General features: G+C 37.4%; 1 protein-coding gene across 25 annotated transcripts in view; it reads right to left on the reverse strand.

The window, feature by feature from the left end:
* DLG2 (discs large MAGUK scaffold protein 2) overlaps positions 1 to 9,932 on the reverse strand; it is a 1,649,366-nt gene that overhangs the window by 214,607 nt on the left and 1,424,827 nt on the right. The window contains exon 1 of one of the 25 annotated variants that reach the window (XM_055122518.1): positions 9,109 to 9,261. The exons of the other annotated variants lie outside the window; for them this stretch is intronic. The gene's annotated coding sequence lies outside the window, so the exon portion shown is untranslated. Of the gene's footprint in view, positions 1 to 9,108; positions 9,262 to 9,932 lie in introns of those variants that run through there. 25 annotated transcript variants of the gene reach the window in all.

Genomic DNA, 9,932 nt, shown 5'->3' on the forward strand with positions numbered 1-9,932 from the left:
TTCTACTCTTTATATTGCTATTTAAGCAACCAAAGAAAGCAATATGAAAATATATTACCCAGTCGGATTTGAAAATAATGGTCTTGATTGAGGAAGGTCCCAACACTCTATCATTCACTTAAAAGCTGTCAATATTTTCTGGATTTTACTTTAGGGCATAAAACCAAAAGAATTTATATCTTAATATTCATCATGTCAGCATCTAAGATAGAGTCTTGCATATGATGTACACATATACATAATACATAAAATTTTCTAACACTTTCTATCTTTGTGGTCTAGCCTTTATTTCCTACTCTCTGATGAGTGCTGCTATGAGAGATAAATAGAATTAAGTGTCCATGAACAAATATAAGAGGCAGTTATTATTTGTTAAATAAAATAATTTTCATTCTGCTTTGTCCTTTATCTTTGCCCTATCCAAATCCCTCACCAATCTTTCCAGACAATCTCAAATAGTTTCTTTTACCTCTTTCTAAAAGAATCTCACAGGACTAAATCTTAAACATCTTAGTAGTTACACATTGTTTCCTTGTCTGAATAATATACTCATACTCCTCTATTATAACCATGTTATTAAAAACTACCATGAGGTTTATGTTGAAATATTTAGCAACTAGTGGTGCCATCCCTGACACTTCGGTTGCTTACTCATGGAGACAGACACGAATGAGGAAACCCTGGCTTGGGACACTCTGAGGACCCAGCAAGAATGTAAGTGAATGCCTGAGTTTACTTTTGAGTCTAACAAGGATTTCGATGTTGTAAGAACTGCAAGTGTTAGATGAGTTGTGAGTATCAGTGCTTGTCTCTTGGTATCTCCTATTTGTCAGAAGCTCAGAACACCAGTGAGGTGAGAAATTCAGCAAAGAAACTGTTTCATTTTCTGTTTTTCTACCTCTATGGGAAAACTTAAAAATAATTGGTGACAGAAAGGCTCATGAAAACAGTTTCACGCAGGGTTTCCACATCCAGTTCCTGGCACCACTTGCTTCCCTAAGCACTATCGGAAGCAACTCTGGAGCACCAAGTCAGGACTAACCCCTGAGCTCTGCCAGGGTTTGGTTCGCAAACCAAAAACCAAATCAACTAAAACAAAACCATTTTATCTGGCTTGTATCACGGGGGAAAGAAGCAATGCCATCAGAAAATGGCATTTAAAAAAATTATTGGATGACAAAGGTGCTTTTAAATCAACATAATTAAGCAATATTCGCCTGTTTGCAGCTGATTCTCCTCTGCACTGAAGAGCTGTTTACTCAGAAGATTTTAGATGTCCTGAGAGCATTTTCTATAGTCGCTGTATAATTCTTTGCCTCTGGATGTTTTCTGGGTTGGTGTCAGGTTCCTCACGAATACACCTGGGCAGAGACCCTTTGCCCATGTCTGCTGGCACATTTTCTGAACAGAATTTTTAGAAGAGGTATTGGCAAAAATAAATGTACTTCGATTCTGAGTATTGCCATATTGAGTGTACTTTGGAAAAAAGCCAGACAAATGAGTATTTAGGAACATGTTCATTCGGTAGGTAGGTTGATAGAATTGAGACAGACTTTGTGAGTCAAAGAGAAATGTTTACTATTGCATTTGGATGCCAGAAAATGGTGAACAGTATTACCACATCTCCTATAAAAAGTCAATGAGAATTTTGTCACTTCCTCTTTTGTGCTGTAAAACTGGGAAGGTGAGGGGAATACATCTAAAAACATAACACATAAAATTTGGAGTCAGGTGTTTGGTGGAAAGAGGTTATCAAGCTGATTCAGTATAATCTTATCCAAGAGTATTTAATTTCCTCAACTCAAAAAAAGCCTAGTGTTACCTCAGGCTAAAGAACTGAAGAACCTATAAAATTATATAAACTGTGAATCACACAGGCACCAAAATTAAGTCTAATTTTGCTGTGAAGCATTAATATTTGTTCAACAAATATTTTATGAAGTATATCTAACTCCCAATGCTTCACACACTATCAATGGGAAACATATCTATTCAAAAGAAGCTTCATTTGCCTTGTATAATTTTTAGCATCATATTTCATGACATCACATTTCAAATAAATTTGCAACACCATGTACCATTAGCTTTTTTTGAGCAGGTTTCATCAAAAGAAAAAGGAGAAAAAAGGATAACAGTAAAGTCTGGCTCTAAATACTATAATTTTGAACCAAGAATTTGAGATATGTCTTTTAAGACTTATATGGAAGTCTTAACCCCAAATCTGAATTCATAATGTAGATATTTATAAACATTTATTTGACTACAGTTAGTTAAAAACTGTCACTTCCTTCATCCAACACCACTGAAACTGATATGCTAGATTTTCTGTAATTATATCCCTGTCTTTGGTTTGGTGACTTCTGCAATAGGGTCAATGTAAAGATAAGAAGAGAACAATGACATTAGTTTTTGTGACTGCAAACAACTGTGCCTAGAAGCCTTTCTTTTTTATCTTCTGGGAAACTCCTATTTTTCAGGGAAATCAATTTAAAGACATGTTTCATTACAGAGTGCATCTCATTTTTGCTATGCTACTAATGAATTTTAGTGACACCTGCATATTTTGCATTTCATATGTAAATTGAAGATGAATGTTGAATGCTTTGACAGCACTCATTACCACCAATATCCCTTCCCATCAGCAACACTTGCCAGATTTTATTGAGCAATTCATAAGGTCGTATTCCTGACTTCAGAAGAAGGCACCATTCTCAAGACCACTACTGGCTGAATATGATTTACTGTAACTGTCACTGTCATCCAGTTGTTCATCGATTTGCTCAAGCAGGCACCAGTAACATCTCCATTGTGAGGCTTGTTGTTCCTGTTTTTGGCATATCTAATACACCATGGGTCGCTTGCCAGGCTCTGCCGTGCGGGCGGGATATGCTAGGTAGCTTGCCGGGCTCTCAGAGAGGAACGGAGGAATTGAACCCGGGTTGTCTGTGTGCAAGGTGAACGTCCTACCCACTGTGCTATCACTCCAGTCTGAATATGATTAATAAAAAAAATTGTCAAGGTGCTATTAGCAATTATTATGAGACGATGAGGGTAGTTAGTCTTAGGTTACAGCTAGTATTAATATAAGGAACATGACAAACCAAAAGAAATGGATCTTTGGGGAGTTACAGGAAAAGATATCTTAATGCTGCCTTTGGTGCTCTATTTTTAGGATATAATCATCAATGTATTCTCTTTATTGGATTCACTGTAAAAGAAAGCAACCTTACATGGCACTTACAGCACAGCAGAAGTCACCTGCATTGGCACTGTGAACTCTGATATCCATTTATCTCAAGTTTTGAAGTCCCTTCATTGAAATATTACCATTTTTCATCTCTGTAATATCAGCATTTAGTACAGCATCTGGCATATATAGTCCATGAAAATGTGATTAATAATATAAAATCAAAACAAATAAAAAGTACTCTAGATTTTTCAGACAGAAAACATTTTTAACAGATATTTTGCATATTTTCTGTTTTGATGTTTGACTTAGCTTAGATCATTCACTACAGTTATTTCATATCTGAATTCAAAACATTAAATATCTTCTCTATTTTTTCTGTTAATGATAAGAGTTGATTTTATTTAAAAAGCTCAAGTGATACACAAAGCATAAAAATTATAAAATTGAACAAACTTTTAATAGTGTATACATAATAGTGTATACACTATTAAAAGATATTTTCCTGTAGGATTTATGTGAATCCTACAGGAAAATATTGTTTTTCACTTGTCTTTTGTTTGTTTTTAAATCAATCTATACTATTCCCATTACCAAATCTAAACAAAATAAATGTGGCACTTGTCTTAGTCTTCAGAGCTTAACCATCATTTTAAATTGAGTTACCACTGAACATAAGCATACCTACGCGCTAACTATAGAAGATGCCTGATGCGTTTACATAAATGAGAGACAAGTTCTTTACTGGCTTGTGAATTATCTCATTTAAATTTTCCCAAAATCCTTGAGAATTAAATTACTGTGCTTGCTTTATAACTGAGAAATGAAGGTCACAAAAATAAGTAGCAGAGAATACTAAGATATATGCTGCCTTTTCATTCAGAAAAAATTATTTATAAATAATAAAAAATAAATAAAACAAAATCAAGATTCACTGTTACTTGAGTAGTAGTTTTCACTGTGCTAAAAAACAATAAAACTGACCCCTTATGTGTTTTGATGATTACAGAATTTTGCTAACAAAACTTATAGCTGCTAATTCTTTTCAGGTGGACATTGTTGCCAAATACAGCACAAGGTGAAAAGAAGTTATTGAGAGGATGGGCATTGAACAGAAGAAGGGGCTTTACTACTGATGCAAGGGCACAGAAAGTCAACAATTCCCAAGAAACAGCCTGCAAGTCAGCATTTCGCTGGAATCATTAGAGTCCCAGTTATTAGTGAGTTACAACTGCAATTTAACCATAGAAATGAGAAAAGAGCACCTGAAACTAGCCATGTTTCTTTTTTTCCTGAGCATTTTTACATTCAAAGAGCATAAAAGACCTGTCTGATAGCTTAAATCCTGCTAACTCCAAATTCTCCTTCCAAAATCTGTCTATGCCTTTGATGTAGAAGCCAAATAAATATCTAACATTCATGGATTGGGCTGTTATCAATTACAAAACAGAATAAGAAAAGCTGAGATCTTCATACTTTTTGTTTGTTCGAGGGCCACAACCTGTGACAATCAGAGATTATTTTAGGCTCTGTTATTATTATTATTATTCCTCAGAAATCACTCCCGGATTTGGGGAGCCTTTGAGGGTGCCAGGGATCAAACCTAGGTCAGCTACATGCAAGACAAGTGCCTTACTTGTCCTATCTCTTTGGATCCAAATCTTTGTACTTTGATCACTTTCCAGTTTAAATTATTTCTTTTGGCTCAATGGGTGAAGGCCAAAACCAAAAGTAAACAAAAGCTACACAAAATGAACCCACCAGTATTTTAGCTTCACAACATGAAATATAGATGAATATCCTTTAGTGCAGAGAAGTTTGGGGGCCTACCATTTCAGAGGTCTGGAACCAGAACACAAGCAGACACCCCTAGACCTGTTTACTCTCGGACAGCTCCTCCCCACAATTAAGAAAATAAAGCCCTTTTGTTCAGATATGTTGGCATCACGAATCACAGTCAAACTTTGATGAATGAAATCCGGCTTCTGGCCTCCACCTCCATGCAATTAACAGCCTCTTAGTTTTCCTTCACACCTAAGGGTAAGAACAAGTATGCCCAGGAGAGTTTGAAAAGAAATGATGGGACCCTCACTACCCAGTAAGTGGTCTAAGACTCAAATAGTTCATCTTTTGGCACAGACTGCTTTATTTATTTTTTGTTTTTTCATTTTGGGTCACACCAGGTGTGCTCAGGCCTTAATCCTGGCTCTGAGCTCAGGGATCACTTCTGGTGAGGTTAGAGGAACTATCTGGGATGCCAAGGATAGAACCTGGGTTGGCCTCATGCAATGCAAACTCTTTACCCACTGTACTATTGTTCTGGTCCCAGTCCAGAATGAATTAAAGTCAGATGCATAGAAAAAAATTGTCCCTATCAAAGAAAGGTACTGATTCAGGTTAAGTTCTCAATCTTTGAGTGAATTTCATGTTTATTTTCTTTTTTAAGTTTTTTATATATTCCTCTTTATTTTATTTTATTTATTTTTCCTTTTTTTTCTTTTCGATTTGGGGGCCACTCCCAGAAGTACTCAGAATTTACCTCGGGCTCAGCAATCAGGAATTACTTCTTTTGGTGCTTAGGGGACCCTATGGGATGATGGGGATCAAACTTGGGTCAGCCTCATCTAAGTCAAACACCCTACCCACTGTATGGTAGACTTTAGCCTCTTATTCTAAATGCTATACTTGGATAAGAGTAGGAAAATGTAATTCTGACTGGCACACAACAAAAATGAAAGAAAGGAAAATTTCCAGTTTCATTTTAAAAAGCTGCCTCTAAGTGTGGGCAAAGGTTAATATGTGGAGGGAAGAATCAAAAATACAGGGCAAAGGGCCAAAATACAGGAAGAACCAGGGAAAATCTTTGAGACAATGGTAACAGTAGATGTGAAATTAGAGAAGTGTGAGTGTAAATACTAGTGCTGCAATATAAGTAGTATGTAAATGAACTTTTTCTAATTTTGTTTCCTTGTTTGATAATGCAATTTAAGAGAACCTGTCCAGTAAGTTTGTGAAAAGGATTACGTGAGAAAATGCATTTAAATCATTTAATATAATGTCTATGACATATTAAATTATATATACTATTATAATAAGTTGCTTTAATGCTATATCAATACTAGTATTGGGGACTAATCATAAGTTAGAAAAGAATTTAGGAGGTTATGATGTATTATTGACATCAGTTGATTTTCATGCTTCCCATTTGAAATCAACTGTATTCTCTGAAAATACCATTCTATGAATTAGTTTAAAATGAACTGAAAGATGATACGTTCATGCCGCCTAGGTTCTCAAAACAAAAAGTAACAAGCTTCTTGTTAAAAGAAGAGACTATTAGGAAAATTTTTAGTCTATTTACACTGTGTATCTCGTCCAAAAATCAACATCAATATGAATTATTATGTCTTTAAAAATTCAATGTATAAAATAATGACTTTTTGGTAGACAGAGTTTTCATCAACTAATGAAAACTCTTGAAATCTTCTCTCCCCCATTTTACAGATAAATAGAGTGAGGCGCAACCCAAGGCAATGCAAAACCCCTGCTCTTTCACTTTATATTCTTTGGAGACAGATCTCTGTCATCTCCTATAATATTATCTAGAGGAAGAAAGCAGTTCCAGTGATGCTCAGGGGACCGTGTGTTGCTGGGTAAATAGGACTCCTGTTTGCAAAGCTCGTGATCACCTTTAAGCTATACTCCTAGTCCATGAACAGTCCTTAGTTTTATCATTGCCATCTTCCCAAGCTCAAAGGAAATTCCATGTGTTATGGAGGCAAATTATTAATGCCTGTTTGGATTTTAATCCTGTGCTCTCTCAGAAATTTGTGTCATAGATATTTGTCTTGTCATAGATTCAACTGAGAATAACTCCTACTAAAATTCCTTTTGCAGCTATAAATAAAGCTTTTCTCAGTGTGAGGAGAAGATAGAATAATCACCTCCAAATGCAAAAAAAACTCACTAAACTAAGATTGGTAAATTGATTTCTTTCTCCATAAAGTCTCACTGGATCAAAAGCCAGATACTTTTTGTGAAATTAATGGCCTCTGGCATGCAATTTTTAAAAATATGTATGCAATAAAATTCAAATTATATTACAGTATAGAGATACTTCATGGCTACATAGAACCATCTCTATATAGTCACTTTCTATAACTAGTATATTGTTCTTGGCATTAGGATATATGAACACTTTTAGGAACCTTTACTGTGCCCTGGAGGCTTTGAACTAGAAATAAGACAAAAGACAAGCTACAGACCCTTAGTAGGGCAACTGCTTGTAGGTTAGAAGACAAGTCTCAGGTTACACACCCAGAAGTTCCAACCACTATACAGCACTCCTCTGTTCTTCAGGCAAAACTTATTCAAAGAATGGAAAATACAGAAAAGCTATTTGTGGGCAGAAGAACTATGCCTGGGACATGTGTTCCTAGAAAAAAACAGATTCCATATTACAAATTTGCCAAATTCAGACATCATTAGGAAATGTATTGAGAAGGAAGAAGTAACTGTATTAAAAGTGTAGTGTATCAATGACCAAATTGGGGGTGGGAGGGGTGTGAAAAGCCAAGTACAAAACTGAGCTTTAGTGGAAAAAAAATACAGATACTTTTTCAAAGATATGCCAACACAAGTTGCTTTCCCTGAAGTTAAAAAGTACATTCTTGTCAGAGAACACATTCTGCATTTAAAGGGAAGCGTAATCAAAGACATGATAAATGCTTTGGACGGACAATTAGGAGTTCAGAAGACAGTAGCTCCTTGCTTGTGAAATAAAGCAAATGTCAACACTGCAGCTACAACAGCAACATTCAGAAAAATATCTCGCTATTTCTGTCGACATAGAATATGCCATATGCACCCTAGTTAAATATGATACTGTGGAAAAAAAAAGAGAAGAAAAAGAAAATGAAGAGGAAAAAAGCACATCAAGCTGTTCGTTTCTGAGATTTGGACAGAGGCTGAACCACAAAGCAGAAAGGAATCCAGGAAGTGCAGCTTTCCCTCTTTTCTTCTGCAGAGGAAAGGACTTGTGAGGCGCCTGACCAGGACCTAGCCTCACTGTGCCAGCAGCCACAACCCCTCACTGACCGCAGCACGCCCAGACGAGGACCAAAACACAGTCTCTGGTAATCCTTCACAGGCATAGGGAACTAGAGAGAATGGAGCCCCTCGCAGAAATACAACAGCCCTGCTCTCTGCATTTGTCTGTCCTGCGGGGGCATAGTACAGCTCTTTCATAAGAATCTAGCTTTATTATTTTTTTCTTCTACTCCCTTTCCCATATATATCATCAACAGGCATGCCAAATGTTAATCTCCTTGGATTTGGATCTTGTCCCACCCAGCAAAATGCAGAGACCACCACCGGACAGTTCAATACTCTCCAGTCACAATACTCGCCAAAGTAACAATTATTCACAGTCCCTTAGTTCTGTTCACACAAAAGACTGCAATTTGAATCTTGCCTTGCAGAGCTTGAGCTCCGTAGGAGCTGGTAACCAGGCAAACAATCTGTTTTAAGATTTCCCGATCGCTGGGGAGGGTGAGTTGGGAGGGGGCTGGAGCAAGGACAGACAAACCGCCCCATACATACCTCCTTTTGGCAGCTCAAAAAAGGAATTCGTGACAGAGACTTGCTCTTTTCAGTGCTCACCAAACAAACGAAACTGACAGAATGAAACCGGAGAAACTTTAGCAAGCCAAGCAAGCAGCCTTCCAAGGATCCAGGTGAATAATTGATTTGCTAGGTTTTGTTTCATCTTTCAAGCTATTTTACTCATTAAAAGGAATTGTGGAATTTGTCAGGAGCCCAAACACTGACACACACTTCTGACACAAGTACATATTCCAAACTACAGATCTATTTGCCAACGCTCATTCAACAACGATTAGCTGCAAAGCCAGGCAACTTACCGAGCACAAAATTATTGGAACAAAGCAGGGAGGAGACAGAAGGCAACACAGGCAGTTTCTCCGTCTCCTTGGTGGCAGGTTCTCCTGTCTGCCGGCCGATTCACACTTGCCTTTATAACTAAGACTCCACTGGCAGAACTCACTAGCAAAACCTGATGAATTATAAAGCAGCCCCTCCTAGACGCTCAGATTTTACATCAAGGGGGGTGACCAGGCAGCATCCTCGCTCCCTGGATACATGGATTCCTTACAACTCTCACATATATCAGCCTTAGCAGCAGTGGCAGTAATTTTTTAGACTGTATCAGGAGGAACCAAGAAGGCATTTCCCCACTATCCTTATAGCACCCCAATTCTCCACTTGTTTTCCCCCACACCTTGTTAAGGTGGATCCACCCAACCCAGTGGCGGGTGGGGGTGGGGGAGGCAAAGATGGCAAAATGTGGAGAAAAGCACTTGTATTTTAGATGCACACACAGTGAGGCATAATACTCGGGGAATTTTCACAATAGTTCTGGAAGATGTCGGTCCTCATACCTACATGGTACTTCGTGGTGTACCAAACACTTCTACTCTCATGGGCATCTAAAGCATCAGAAAAAGTAAGTATCAGGTCAAATAAATTCAAATGAATCCCAGCATTCAGAGATGCTGAAGTGACTTTTTCCAAATGAAGGAACACAAGGAGCACTGAGATAAGGAGCCTGCCACTCAGATGAGGAAGTTAAGAGAAAGGCAACGTGAACTACCAGATCTCGTAGTTTCCAAGCATCATTTGGGCTTAATGCAAACCTGATGTCAAGAAAGTTTCTTTGGGTGGAAGG

Source organism: Sorex araneus, chromosome X, assembly GCF_027595985.1.
Source record: "Sorex araneus isolate mSorAra2 chromosome X, mSorAra2.pri, whole genome shotgun sequence".
NCBI lineage: Eukaryota > Metazoa > Chordata > Mammalia > Eulipotyphla > Soricidae > Sorex > Sorex araneus.